We start from the raw sequence: 15,015 nt of genomic DNA, 5'->3' as shown, positions 1-15,015 counted from the left end.
TGCTTCTGATCGCCTAGGCGATGGCAGTGGAAGTGGGAGCGGGTACCTTTCAAATTCAGGTACCCGCTCCCCAAAGGTGCCAATCCTTAATGGGGAGTGGGGGACAAAGCCTTAAAGCAGAACTTCCCCTTTTGGATGGAGCTCCGCTTTAATGCTGGCTCCCACAGCACCACACCTCCCCAGACTCTCTCTATTTCCATATGACAGCAGTGGAAGCTAGACTGACCAATCACTAAGCACCAGCACTGTCACACCAGAGTCCCGCTATACATGGTACTAGGTTTTTTATCTTTCATCCCAGTGAGGACAAGTTTCTAAAATAACTGCCCTAGCAGATATCTGACAGCATGAGCTGTTAGCAGATTCTGGTTACTAAAATAATTTAAGCAATGTATGATGCACTGGTGCATGTGCAACATATCAGACTCAGGCATTGTCACATGGGGTAAGAGCTTATGGCTGTGCAAACAGTGTCTTAATAGGGGCAATAGGAGGTGTTATTGGGTAATACAAATATGTGCTAACAAACGATACTGCCATTTTTTCATAAGTATATTTAACGTAGTAACTTGATAGATCCCACAGGTTCATGTTAAAGCATACTTTTAATCCAGTCTGGGTGCCTTGGATCTCCCATTTACTCTGTAGGGCCTATGGTTGCACATGTGCACTGCAGCATGCGCGTTGACAGAAAAAAGTTAATATAAACATTACCCAGGGTGTCAGAGAGCCAGGCAGTCCAGAGCTGCACATCCACCCCTCTCTGCCAATCCCTCCACTGGCTTCCCATTGCCCAAGATAAAATTCAAAACATTAACAATAACATATAAAGCCATTTATAACTCTGTCCCAAATTACATTACCAATCTTGTCTCCAAATATCACCTTAACCGTACTCTCTGCTCCTCGCACAACCTCCTGCTGTCTAGCTCCTTTGTCTCTTCCTCCCATGCTCGTCTCCAGGACTTCTCCAGAGCTTCCCCCATCCTCTGGAACTCTCTACCCCAATTTATCAGACTATCAGCTACTCTGCTCATTTATAGGCGATCTCTGAAAACCTATCTCTTCATGGAAGCCTATCCTGCCCTCAGCTAATAATGGAATCTTCTATTCCTCCTACCAGTCCATCCCCCACAGTTATTAACTTCTGTACCACTAGCCTCTCCCTCTTGGATTTTAAGATCCAAGGAGCAGGGCCCTCCTAACCCTTTTGTATTGAACTGTATTGTTGCTGTATTCTTTCCCGTTATATTGTAAAGCACTGAGCAAACTGTTGGTGCTATATAAATCCTGTATAATAATAATAATCATCGCTAAATCTGAGATCTGAGTGCAGGCATACAAGATAGGAGGAGGTGGGGAGAACTCAAACCTAAACTTTTTGTTTAATGAGGATGTTGGCTGTAACATCAAAAAAGCTTTTAGTGATATCCAGTAGACTTTCAGCAATCATACTAATGAAAAATGTTAACTCACTGAAAATACAATATATTTTGCTTTTAAAGGTGGCAACTATTGGCAGGTACATAAAGGCTTGAACTTAGCATGAGCTTGGCATTCTGCACATCCTACTAGCTTTTAGACAGTGGACAGATGATGGAAAAGGTCACAATGGCTGTAAACTTGAACAAATACGGAGAACCATGTTTTCCATAATATCTATTCAACCCAGTGGATATTATTCAGTAAGTAGAATGTGTGCCCTAGACAATATTCACCTCTAGACTAGGTCCTAAATAAATACATTTGTTGATTAATTTGGTTTGACTTTGCATGACGAGTGGTAGTCCAAGATGAGCAAACAGACACCATTTCTGAAGTATTGTGTAATGACTGTATGTAACAAAATGTTAAGTATGCAAATTCTGTAGAGGCCTGGGGGGTCTCTAAAACCATTTAAAGACTCATTCACGTGGCCGCAAACATTATAAAACCATAAAAAAATTGTAAATTTCTGTGCCTGGAAATCACAGACGTTGTGCACAGCCCCTGTATGAATCAATGACAAGCTGTAGTTGTACGCTGTTAACAGCACATCGAAGCATTTATATGCATAAAGTAATGAATAAATGGTATAGGGCAAAAACTCTATGCATCCAGTGATGCACGTCCATGTCTCTATGCATGCATGCGCTTGGATGTTTGGTTACCAGCATACATCCGCAGCCGGACATTGATATTTAGAGGCTATATGCAACACCTGTGACTCCTAGGTAAAGAAATGCAACCCTTTTTTTTATGGTGTATTGACTTTTGGGCCCATGTGAATGACCCCTTAAACGTATTGACACATTAATTGGTAAACCTACCTAATACGAGGGGCGTTCAATTCAAACTGGGATTTTCGAGTTTATATAAAAAAAGAACAAATTTTGAAGGAGTAGAAACTGCATTTATTTTTCGTCATACTCCCCTGCTACATTTATACACTTATCCCAGCATTTAACTAATGCCTGGAAAGCTTCGGCATAGAAAGATTGGTCAGTACGCCTGAACCCATCCTAAGACAGCCTGCTTCATTTTGTCATCATTGTGTTCAACGTTCCCACAGAAAAATTTCTCTCTTGTGCAATTTCATGGCAGGTTATGTGTCCATTATCTAGGATCAGGCATTGAATGTTCACAGGAATGACTACTGTGGGCTGGGAACCATCACAACTGGGATCATCTCTGATGGACGTATGCTGGCCATCTTTGAAACATTTACACCATTCAAATGTCTTACTGGGGCTGAGCATCTCATCACTGTACTGTGCTTGAAGTTTTCTGTAGATATCCGCTGGTTTTGCGCCTTCATTCACAAGAAACTTCATCACCGCATGCTGTTCCATGTATACACTAACACTGTTGTCTGCCATCTTGATTAACGGCCTCTACACTGGCCTGCGACATGTGTGCCACCTATCAATAATAGGACACACCTGCCACTTACTACTGTGTCTAGTACTATCACGCTTGCATCCTTTTTATACCTGTAACATTAAATCCTGGTTTGACTTGAACGCCCTTCATAGTTGCCTCATTTATTAAAAAATACGCTAAAATTGGTGGGTAAGGAATCAAAAAAAGTGTCAAATGTATGAAGCAAATCACTGACGCATGTAACCTGTCTGTTGTAATTTTGGGCCTCATGTGCACTACTCTCTTCTGAATGCTTTTTTCCTAACAGGAGAAAAAAAGCATTAAAAACGTGCCTAAATCCGCATTTTTCAAATGCATTTAGGTACGTTTAGACACTTTCAGATGTGTCAAGCATTTGGGTGTTTATTCATTTAATTGGCCAGAATATCAAGCGTTTCTTTTGCACAAATATTCCCCTTCTGAAGGCAATTTAGGTGCTATTAGATTTATTCCCCTAAATGCATCTGCCTCTAAACTCCTCTAAACACCTAGGTCTGCATGAAACACATAGCATAACAGGGAGTGGCATTTAGGGGCAGAAAGAAAAAATGTCAAAGCCTGTGAAACGGGCACTTGATAGCTGCAATGTGCATGAGGCCATAATCAAGAGGAAATTTGCACTTTATGCAGCTTATTCTACCCTACAGCAAACACACTACATAACATTCTAATTTACAGACAGGGGAGACTATTGCATTGTGATGCCTACACTGTAATTTATTATTTAACTGAAAAGGTAATAATAGTAATGATGCCAAAATGTGACGATATGGGTCATACCTGATGAAGCAATCTGTTGCGAGATGTCTTGTGTGTTGGCCCAGTCACGTGCTTTGGCGGAGCCTTCCAGCGTGGGTCTGTGTACCACTCACATGCGCTGGGTAATACTGTGGCCCGTTGCCTAAAATATTTTAAAAATGCACACATGAGAAGTGGGGAAAATGAAAAAAGCAGTGGGTAAGAATGGATATCCTATTTTCATTTTCCCATGGTTGAATATCAGTGAATATAAATTATTTTAAATTAATTATAGTCTCTCTATCTTCCCAGAAATCAAATGTATATAGGGAAGGCCACATGAAGTTTTTTAAATGACATTCTAAAAATAATGATATATCTCAGAATCAGTCTAACACATACTGGAACTGATTAAAAAATGCACTTCTATGAAAGTCAAGGAGAATACTAAGGGCAATGTGCTAAATGTATAAGAGATTGTGCAGGGGCGGACTGACCATTTGGAAACTCAGGCACTGCCCGAGGGCCCGGGGTCAGTAGGGGTCCCCATGAGATGCCCCTGGTACCTTTTTCATAGGCTTTTTTGAGTTTGGGCAAGGACACAGGGGCCCCATGATCCTCTATTGCCCAGGGGCCCCACGAGTTGTCAGTCTGCCCCTGGGATGGTGATATCCATGCAGCATTGTACTATTCTCCTATCTATATCCACTTGAAGACCAAGCATTTTCTGGCACTTTTTGTTTACAAGTTTAAATCAGTATTTTTTTCAAGAAAATTACTTATAACCCTCAAACATTATATATTTTTTTAGCAAAGACCCTAGAGAATGAAATGGCAATCAGTGCAATTTTTTTTATGTCACATGGTATTTGTGCAGCGTTCTTTCAAACACAATTTGTTTGGGAAAAATACACTTTACTGAATTAAAAAAAATTAAAACACACAATATATACCCCAATTTTTTTTTTTTTTCAAATATTAAAAGTGATGTTATGGTGAGTAAATAGATACAAAACATGTCATGCTTTAAAATTGCGCACCCTCATGGAATGGCAACAAACTATGGTACTTAAAAATCTCCATAGGCAACACTTTAAAATTTTTTACAGGTTACCTGTTTACAGTTACATAGGAGGTTTGATGCTAGAATTATTGCTCTCACTCTAAAGTTCGCGACTATACCTCACATGTGTGCTGCAAACACTATTTACATATGCATACGCAACTTACATATGCATTCACTTCTGCTCATGAGCACAGAGGGATAAGGGTGCTTTAAACATTTATTTTTTCTTATTTTTTTTATTTTTACACTGTCCCATTTATTTTTTTTTATCACTTTTTTATTCCTATTTCAAGAAATGTAAACATCCCTTGTAATAGAAAAAAGGATGGCAGGTCCTCTTTAATAAGAGATAAAAAAGAGATTAAAAAAAGACCCCAAATCTCTCTTTTACCTTTAAAAGCAAAAGATCAATAAAATATGTTTTTTTTGATCTTTTGCTTTAATAAAAAAATTTTTTTACATCCACCCTGGAATGAAAGTGATGTCATCACATCATTCCTGTCCTCCAAAGCAATAGAGGCGATCAGAGACAATCGAGTTTTTCATCGTCTCTGTGACCAGCTGGCCGCACCGTCAGATCGTTTCTTGGGCGCACCGGTTGAAATGGTAAGACTGAGAAACACAGGTAAGAGGCGGGAGGGGACATCCCTACTAAAAGCAATCCAGTGGTTTATGAATAGCTCAGACCGTGTTCATGAGAAAGCCAGCTGCCGGCTGAAAGATACCAGGGTTATGGCTAATATCTTCAGCCAAACCCCCGGTAAACCACTTGCAAACCGCAACATACACTATATTGCGAAACATATTGAGACGCCCCTCCAAATCATCGGATTCAGGTTTTTGTATCGCCTCCATGGCCACAGGTGTATAAACTCAAGAACCTAGGTGTGCAGACTGTATCTACAAACATTTGGGAAAGAGTAGCTCACTCTCAGGAGCTCAGTGAATTAAAGTGTGGTACCGTGATAGGTTACCTGTGCAATAAGTCCATTCGTGAAATTTTCTTGCTACTAAATATTTCAAAGTCAACTGTTAGTGGTATTATAACAAAGTGGAAGCAACTGGGATCAACAGCAACTGAGCCACAAAGTGGTAGGCCACGTAAAATGATATAGCGGGGTTAGCGCATGCGGAAGCGCATAGTGCACAGAAGTCACCAACTGTCTGCAGAGTCAATAGCTAAAGACCTTCAAACTTCATGTGGCCTTCAGATTAGCACAACAACAGTACGTATAGAGCTTCATGGAATGAGTTCCCATGGCCAAGAAGCTGCATGTAAGCTGTGGTGCAGTGGTGTAAAGCACACCACCACTGGACTCTAGAGCAGTGGAGATGTGTTCTCTGTTGTGATGAATCACACTTCTCTTTCTGGCAATCTGATGGATGTGTCTGGTTTTTGCGGTTGCCAGGAGAACGGTACTTGCCTGACTGTATTGTGCCAAGTGTAAAGTTTGGTGAAGGTGGATTATGGTGTGGGCATGTTTTTCAGGGGTTGGGCTTGGCCCCTTAGTTCCAGTGAAGGGAACTCTTAAGGCGTCAGCATACCAAGACATTTTGGACAATTTCATGCTCCCAATTTTGTTGGAACAGTTTGGGGATCACCCCTTCCTGTTCCCACATGACTGCACACCAGTGCACAAAGTAAGGTCCATAAAGACATGGATGAGTGAGTTTGGGGTGGAGGAACTTGACTGGCCTGCAGAGTCCTGACTTCAACCAAATAGAACACCTTTGGGATGAATTAGAGCAGAGACTGCGAGCCAGGCCTTTTCGTCTGACATCAGTGTCTGACATCAGTGTCTGACATCACAAAAGCGCTTCTGGAAGAATGGTCAAACATTCCCATATACACACTCCTAAACCTTGTGGACAGCCTTCCCAGAAGAGTTGAAGCTGTTATAGTTGCAAAGGGTGAGCCAACTCAATATTTAACCCTATGGACTAAGACAGGGGTGCCATTGAACTTCATGTGCATGTAAAGGCAGGCATCCCAATACTTTTGGCAATATAGTGTATATGTACTTATGGCGGTCAGCAAGTAGATATAGCTGTTTCCAAACAATATCCATTTCAGTTTAGCATATTGAAATTCGATAATTTACATGTTTGCTTCTTCTCATAGATGCATTTGCTGCATTAAACCATTTTCCCTTTTGTGTTCAGTGCTTATTTTATGTTCTTGTTGCATGAATAACATACACTGACACCAATTAGAACCAAAGACGATGGTTGGATAAGCTGCAAAACAACATCTTCACCATTACAGAGCAAGTCCAATTGAATGTGACTAACTACTACTAGCGAGACCTGGATAAACGAGAATCTTCATAGACATGCTGTGATATGTCTGTATTTTTAGCTGTGCCCCATTTCCTATTTCACAATCCTAAAATAACCTATGTTTTAACAGTCTGAATACATGAAAAATGTATATAAGCTGAACCACAGGTTTGTGTTACAATTATGCTTGTTATGTACATTGGTGTCTTTCATTTTGAATGGCACCCAATGCACCAGTGTTGTAGGGCCCCACAATTCACAATAATGTGTTCCTGAGCATTACATAACAAAAAAAATGGTCAGGTCTGATTTAGAGTACACTGGGGTGCACTGGCAACCTATTAGAAACGAATGGGTGGCAATAATAAACGAGTCCTTAAATGGGCCCTGAGGCTGGGCATACATTATACAATTTTCTTGTTCAATTTCCTTTAGATTTACCTTCAACTACATAGTACAAGGGCCTGTCTGATTGCATACAAATTAAAAGTGTTTAGGTTTGACCTCAAAATTTGTGATTTTAGTATATCTAAAAGAAAATTGTACAAGAAAATTGTAGAATGTATGGCCAGCTTTACACATCTTAATTTTTACTGTTGCAGAACAAATCTTTTTATCAAGATACAGTAGTATTGATTGGTCAGTTGACTCATATAAGCACAAGTGCACTTTTTCTGATGCAAATAATTTTGAGATAATGTTTTTAATCATAGAAAAGTTTTTTTTTAGATACACTAGATTCCTTTTAATTATTTCATCAGAAAGAACCTAAGAAATGACATCATTGCATTGATTTTAATGGCTCTGATTTAATTGTACATGTAGCACTGATACATTAGAAAATCCACCATTACATTTCAGGCTATTACAATCAGACTAATATCATACTAATATGTAATCATTATAATGCATATGAGTTAGGGAGGGGGGAGCATTTTAATCCAGCACAAATAACAACTAACAGTGAGACAATATTTACTCCCAACAAACTAGAACACTTATGTACATAATTGGACAAACATAGCTATATACATGAGAAATGTTTACGGGGAGGTGTGTGCAATGTCCAAATCAAATAACACAGGGAACAAATTCAAAGGACCAGTTGTTTCTTGCCTTACCCCGAATACGTCCACAGATTTGCATGTCTTCCCTCTGGAAGTAGTTCTCTTTTATTCAGGGGGGTGATGCCAATGGCAGCCTCTAGAATAGTAAAATATTTCTTGTACCTCATGCTGCCTCTGTCACTCCACCTCTGCATCAAGTTGTGACTGGGTGAATCGCTGTGCCTGCGACTTTTGATCTCACATCTGTAAGCAGCTGCTATTATCTAGTTAAACCATGCATGATGGCTATAACGCAGCCTAATCGTAATGCCATGTTTTAAAAACATAACCGGGATGATAAAAAAAGAGATGCATTGCGTACAGTAGGTTGTCCGTAACGTCACTCTTATATAATTCCAGTGATCTTGAAATAAAGCCGTAATGAAAATTCTCTGCAGTTACAATCATGTTGTAAGCCCCGCCGTACAGACTAGAACTCCAATTCTCTAATCCCTGGATAAATCTTTTAGGTCAACAATCTACCAAGTGTTACAGGTCTACAATAAGAGACTGCTGCAGCAGTTTAAGTGGACTTTAACTGATAGGGTCGAGGTCATACGATTATCATCATTGGCCCCAATACCAAGACCTCAATCCAATGGAATCTGCTTCTCAGTGCGGATCTCTTGATATTTTCTTTCCTGTATTTATCCTAGTTTATTAAATTTATCGTAGTAGAAATGTAATCCATCTTTAGAAGCATACCATATGACAGCAAAAGTGGCACCATATTGAACTGAAAAAAAAAAAAATGAATTTATGACCGAGCTTGGTTCAGTGATAGGTCTAACCACAGTTAGCTGGCCTTAAAGCAGAGTTCCACTCACCCTGTCAAAAAATGAAAGTCAGCAGCTACAAAAACTGTAGCTGCTGACTTTTAAAAAACAGCCACTTACCTGTCCCTCGGTCCTGTGGTGTGTCCCCGTTTCACCGGCCGTCCTGTATTCCAGGAGGCCGGCATCTTCAGTGCGGGCACCCGGCTGTAATAGCTTGCGGCTTCACAGCCGGGTACCCACTGTGCATGTGTGAGTATGCTCTGCATGAATGGTCCTGTAGTCTTCTGGGACCTGTCACGGGTCCCAAAAGACTACAGGGAGGGAGGACACCTTCCGTTTCCGATCACCTAGGCCAGTGGTGGGCAACCTTTTTTTTCAACTGAGCCAAATCTCGCCAAAACCACGATTGAAATTTATTTTGAGAGCCACATTTTTAAAACTGAAAATACATAGGATGGTACACTGTTTTTAGTTTCAATAAGTTTTTATAGTAATTCATCCCCCATAGTAATTCATCCCCCATATAGTAATTCATCCCCCATAGTAATTCATCCCCCATATAGTAATTCATCCCCCATAGTAATTCATCCCCCATATAGTAATTCATCCCCCATAGTAATTCATCCCCCATATAGTAATTCATCCCCCATAGTAATTCATCCCCCATATAGTAATTCATCCCCCATAGTAATTCATCCCCCATATAGTAATTCATCCCCCATAGTAATTCATCCCCCATAGTAATTCATCCCCCATAGTAATTCATCCCCCATATAGTAATTCATCCCCCATAGTAGTTCATCCCCCATATAGTAATTCATCCCCCATATAGTAATTCATCCCCCATAGTAATTCATCCCCCATATAGTAATTCATCCCCCATAGTAATTCATCCCCCATATAGTAATTCATCCCCCATATAGTAATTCATCCCCCATAGTAATTCATCTCCCCTATAGTAATTCATCCCCCATAGTAATTCATCCCCCATAGTAATTCCTCCCCCATAGTAATTCATCCCTCCTATAGTAATTCATCCCCCATATAGTAATTCATCCCCCCTATAGTAATTCATCCCCCCTATAGTAATTCATCCCCCTATAGTAATTCATCCCCCCTATAGTAATTCATCCCCCATATTAATTCATCCCTCATATAGTAGTAGTAAGTAAGTAAGTAGCAAGTAGTAAGCCAAGTCCCCCCTGTGTTAATTCACTTACCTTTGCTCCGCGCGTTCCTCTCGCTGTGTACCCGCGCCGTTCCAGTCTTCAGGGCGGACTGTGAGAGGAGCCTAGCTCCTCTCACGTTCGTCACGCTGTCCCGCCTACACACATCCTGACAGCCAATCACTGGCTATCAGGATGTGAGTGGCAGCGAGACTGGCCAATCATTGCATTTGAGCGCGCTGCCCTGGCTGTTTTTTTTTTGGATCACGCTGCAGAGTCCCTGCCGCCCGAGAGGAGGGAGGGGAGCGGGCGCCCGGCACACAAGAGCCGCATTAAAGCGTGTAAAGAGCCGCATGTGGCTCGCGAGCCGCGGCTTGCCGACCACTGACCTAGGCGATCGGACCGGACGTGGGAGCGGGTTCCTGTCAAATTCGGGTACCCACTTCCCCCTTGCCCCCCAAAGGTGCCAATCCTTAATGGGGAATGGGGGAGCAGTCCTTAAAGCGGAACTTCCCCTTTTGGGTGAAGCTCCGCTTTAAGTTACAGTACATTTACAGACAGATAGGGGCCATGTACTGTATATTAATGCCTTGTGGTAAGAGCGCTGCATTGCCATTTATGTTGAATGGCACCCCAACTAACTTCAGAAAATGAACCTGTACTGCAGTGTATTATGATGAATGTCACATGCATCATAAGATGTGGCACATTCAGGACCGGTGCTAGACTATTTTGTGTCCTAGACAAGACCAGCTACTTGCGCCCCCCCCCCAAAAAAAAAATTAAAAACAGTAGAAAATATTACATCAACAATGAAACTGCTACATTTATTTTAATTTACAAACATAAGCGCCATAAATTGCTACCAGCAGCAATATTAAAGACAAAATATATATTAATCAAATATAAATTAACTGTATTAACCAACCAGACAGAGAAACAAATAAAAAGAGACAGAGTTACAAAACTCCACAGTGATCAGCAGCCGCCAGCTGGCTTGCAGAAAGGGACTGAGTCTGAGAGGAACACTGGAAGTAGCGGCAGCTGAGCTGCTACACTGGCCTCAGACACCCGGCATCTTCCTCTGTCCTTTCTTCCTCCCCCTCTGCCGCCGCTTCCCTCAGCTGAAGGAACATTCATGATGTGGTGGCTTCCCACATGATCAATCAGCATCTGCTCCCCTCACCCTGACCATTGTCTGCCCCCCTTCCTTCTCCCATCACCTCCATGAGCCACAATCCTCCTAGGCTCGGTTCATCTCTGATGGCTCCTGCCAGTCCAGGCTGTGGCTCTCAGGTGGCCTCCCAGCATTACACCGCTTCCCTCTCATACACATTGGGCCCCGATCATCCTCACATAGGGTTAACCCTGCAACCATAGCACACCCCCACCTATTGATTGGCTCCAGCTGTGTAGAAGAAGGCAGAACCAGTGCTGGACACACCCCATTCAGTCAATAGCCAGCTCCCTTTTACAGCTGGAGGATTGTGTGTGCCAATGTATGTACTGGAGATGCACGGACTGATCCTCCAATCAGAGACTGCTGACCACCCGGGGTCCTGGGCTAATGTCATCACTTCCCATCCTAGGGGCAGCCAACACTGTAGACAGGCTGTGAGACAATTGTGCAGAGTAAAGATACCATCATTCCTTCATCATTCCCTGTGGAGGACTGCAGAGAAATGAAGAATTCATACAAGAGGTCTACAGGCCACAGAGAGAGTGCTGCACCCAGGCACCCCTAGGTGGCAGTGAGCCCTAAGTGGCTACCTAGTTGGCCTAGTGGGAGCACCGGTCCTGGGTACATGCCACCTGATGTGGTGAACTCCATAAAAAAACATGAATTTTTAGTGTGCTAAGCTAAGGTGTGCTGCTAGCTGAAATCTAATTTTTTTCCCCTGTATTCATCACAATGTAGATTGAAAGGGGAATAAATCTCTCCAAAAGCAAAATGCATACATTCACTTTGAGCTTTGTTATGTTACATTGAAAAAAGAAATGTGATATTTTAATTGACAGACTTTGAGGCTTATAATTTGAGGTAAATATAACAGTCTGCGTGTGTAAATTATGCTTTTGGAACACGTACTGGAAAACACCTTATTTTTTTTTTAAATATTTTTTTCAATTTCTGCTAAAAAAAAAATAGTAAATTAAAATATATGTATAAAATGCTGATATTAAATAAAATATTACCCTATGTCTAAAAAAAAAAATAATTATAATACATTGGGGTAGACAAATGCTAAAAGGTTTAAGGTGCGTATCTAAGATCTCTCTGAAATTCCGAAATGAAAAAAAAAAAAAAAACACTATGGGGCTCAAGAGGGCTAAGTTCGCATAGCAATGGAGAGCTGCCGGCGCGCACCACATGCCCCCCCCCCTTTTTTTTTGTACAAATGTACACTTCATTCATGGCGTTGTACAGCTGTGCTACCGTATAGTGCCATGCGATTCTGTGTACTGCACTGCGATTATTTGCAGCATGTCCGCATTGCAGTGTGAATGGGACACCTAGGAAACCATTGTTTTCTGTGTGTTCTTGTGGTGAGAGACACTTGTCAATGGAGTAAAACATCTGTCATCTCACGCTGTGTGAATTCGCCCTCTGACCTGAGTTGTAGCCAGTCCACCAAAAAATATTTTGCTTTTTAGGACTAGGGGGTTTATTTACTAAAGTTGGTTTACTCAGAATCCCGTGCACTTCTGCTTAGAAACCAATCAGCTTCCAGGTTTTCTTGCTAAAGCTTAATTGAACAAGCTGAGGTTAGAAGCTGACTGGTTTCTATGCAGAAGTGCGCGGGATTCTGAGTAAACAGCTGCACCAGAGTCTGAGTACACCAGCTTTAATAAATAAACCCTAGTGTGTGTTAGAATGTTGTGCATCTATTAACCACTTTCCTTCCAGAGGATTTACCTCCCTTCCTGACCAGGCCATTTTTTGCGCTCCGTTACTTTAACTGACAATTTTGTGGTAATGCCACGCTGTAAATAAATTAAATTTATGTCCTTTTTTTCCCAAAAATAGAGCTTTATTTCAGTAGTATTTGATCACCTCTGCATTTTTTTATTTTTTTGCGCTATAAACAAAAAATAATTTAGAAAAAACAAACAATATTTTTGACTTTTTTGCTATAAAACATTTCCAGTTAAAAAATATGTATTCTGCTACATGTCTTTGCTAAAACAAAAACCCAATACGTATAAATTAATTGGTTTACGTGAAAGTTATAGTGTTTACAAATGGCGATATTTGTACTGGAATTTTCTTTATTTTATACTAGTAATGGCGGCGATCAGCGACTTATAGCAGTACTGTGGGACTGTGGCGGGTATTCTGACACTGGGGGGAACTGATTAACTGTCACTGACATCCCCAGTAACACCAATACAGTGATCAGAGCTAATAAAAAGCACTGACACTGTACTAATGACACTGGGCAGGAAGGGGTTAACATCTGGGGTGATCAAAGGGTTAACTGTGTGCTGTTTTACATCATGTGCTGTGTGTGTTTTACTTGGGAAACATGCTGCTGTGGATTTCTCTGCTGTGTAGAGAAATACAAAGCAGCATGTCCTTGCTGGCAGGAGAGAGACCTGTGTTGATTACACACAGGTCTCTCCCCTGTCTGCTTTTCCCAACAATGGCCAGGTGTCGTCACAGTGATTGACATCCCTAGCCGCCAATGGCGGTGCGGGTAGGGTGGCATGCGGCAATGAATTTCACTGCTGTAGGCAGGCATTTAACTGAATTAAATCAATTTATTCAATGTTTTTTGTTATAATTAGGTGTGATTGGCTACAGGTAATCACATGACACCAGGGGCGGACTGACAACTCATGTGGCCCCTGGGCAATAGGGGATAATGGGGCCCCTGTGTTCTTGCCCAAACTCAAAAAAGCTTATGAAAAAGGTACCAGGGACATCTCATGGAGCCCCCTACTGACCCGGGCCCTCGGGCAGTGCCCGAGTTTCCAAATGGTCAGTCCGCTCCTGCATGACACAGATGGGATTTGATTGGCCCAGTCTGTACCATGTGATCACTGTGACCAATAACAGCTAACAACACAATAGATGGCATGAAAGTAATCTATTGTTTACAATTGTCATGGTAGGTCACAGCGGTCACATGGTACCAGCAATGGGCTGATACACAGATCAGTTATAAGCTGTGACAGATCTCGCCTCAGCAGGGCCCTGTGGGCGCGCTCGAGGCGGCGTTCCGGGAGGACGTCATATGACGCCCACCTGGATAGACAAAAGTCCCACTCGGCTATCATTTTGCTATTGGTCGGGCAGGAACTGGTTAAACCCCACTTCAGTGAACCGACCTGCTGGTACAATCATTTTAAATATACATAGTAAACACACCACATACCAAGAATGCTTTTACAATAAAGTTGTATTCAGCATTTAGGCACAATTATACAATAAGATATCCAAGTATGTCATTTCACTTCAAGCATTAAACCTTTGCTGTACTATGCTTGATGTGACATGGCATGCTTGGATAGTTGTACCTCTTGTATAATCGTGTTTATAGGCCGATAGAGATTTATTGTAATTGCATGCTTGGTATGTGGTGTGCTTACTCTTTATATTTAAAATTGGGTGTAGGTTCCTGTTGCAGGTTTTATGGCCATACATATTGGAGAGGCTTCCCGCCACTTGATGTCCAGACAGAGAGTGATGGGAAATCTTTCCAATAAAGACACATACAAAAACATTTTTAGAAGGAACTGGAACTTCTGGCTATGTCTATATTGCTGTCTGTGCTTTTCTGTCACAGTGACAACCATTCCCCCAACTTCTTGTATGAGTGACACAGTGTCAGGATGTAAGAGATGGGAAATAGAAATAAAACCTGATGAAAATGTTAAAGTGGCATTACACACAAAACCAAAAGTGTAATATATTGCAGCTTACTAATCATTAGATGTGGTAGTTGCATTAGTTTTCTTTTTTTTTTTAGACTTTTTCC

At 41.4% G+C, this 15,015-nt stretch overlaps 1 protein-coding gene across 1 annotated transcript in view; it reads right to left on the bottom strand.

Annotated features, from left to right (window-relative positions):
- Positions 1 to 15,015, bottom strand: part of LOC149451053 (tight junction protein 2-like) — a 164,865-nt gene that overhangs the window by 129,039 nt on the left and 20,811 nt on the right. The window contains exon 2 of the mRNA XM_089691048.1: positions 3,682 to 3,802. The gene's annotated coding sequence lies outside the window, so the exon portion shown is untranslated. The remainder of the gene's footprint in view (positions 1 to 3,681; positions 3,803 to 15,015) is intronic.

This window comes from Staurois parvus, unplaced genomic scaffold (genome assembly GCF_062004578.1).
Source record: "Staurois parvus isolate SC_StPar_1 unplaced genomic scaffold, SC_StPar_1.0 ptg000549l, whole genome shotgun sequence".
NCBI classification, from domain to species: domain Eukaryota; kingdom Metazoa; phylum Chordata; class Amphibia; order Anura; family Ranidae; genus Staurois; species Staurois parvus.
The sequence above is the reverse complement of the archived record's forward strand: the minus strand, read 5'-3'. Positions and strand labels throughout refer to the sequence as shown.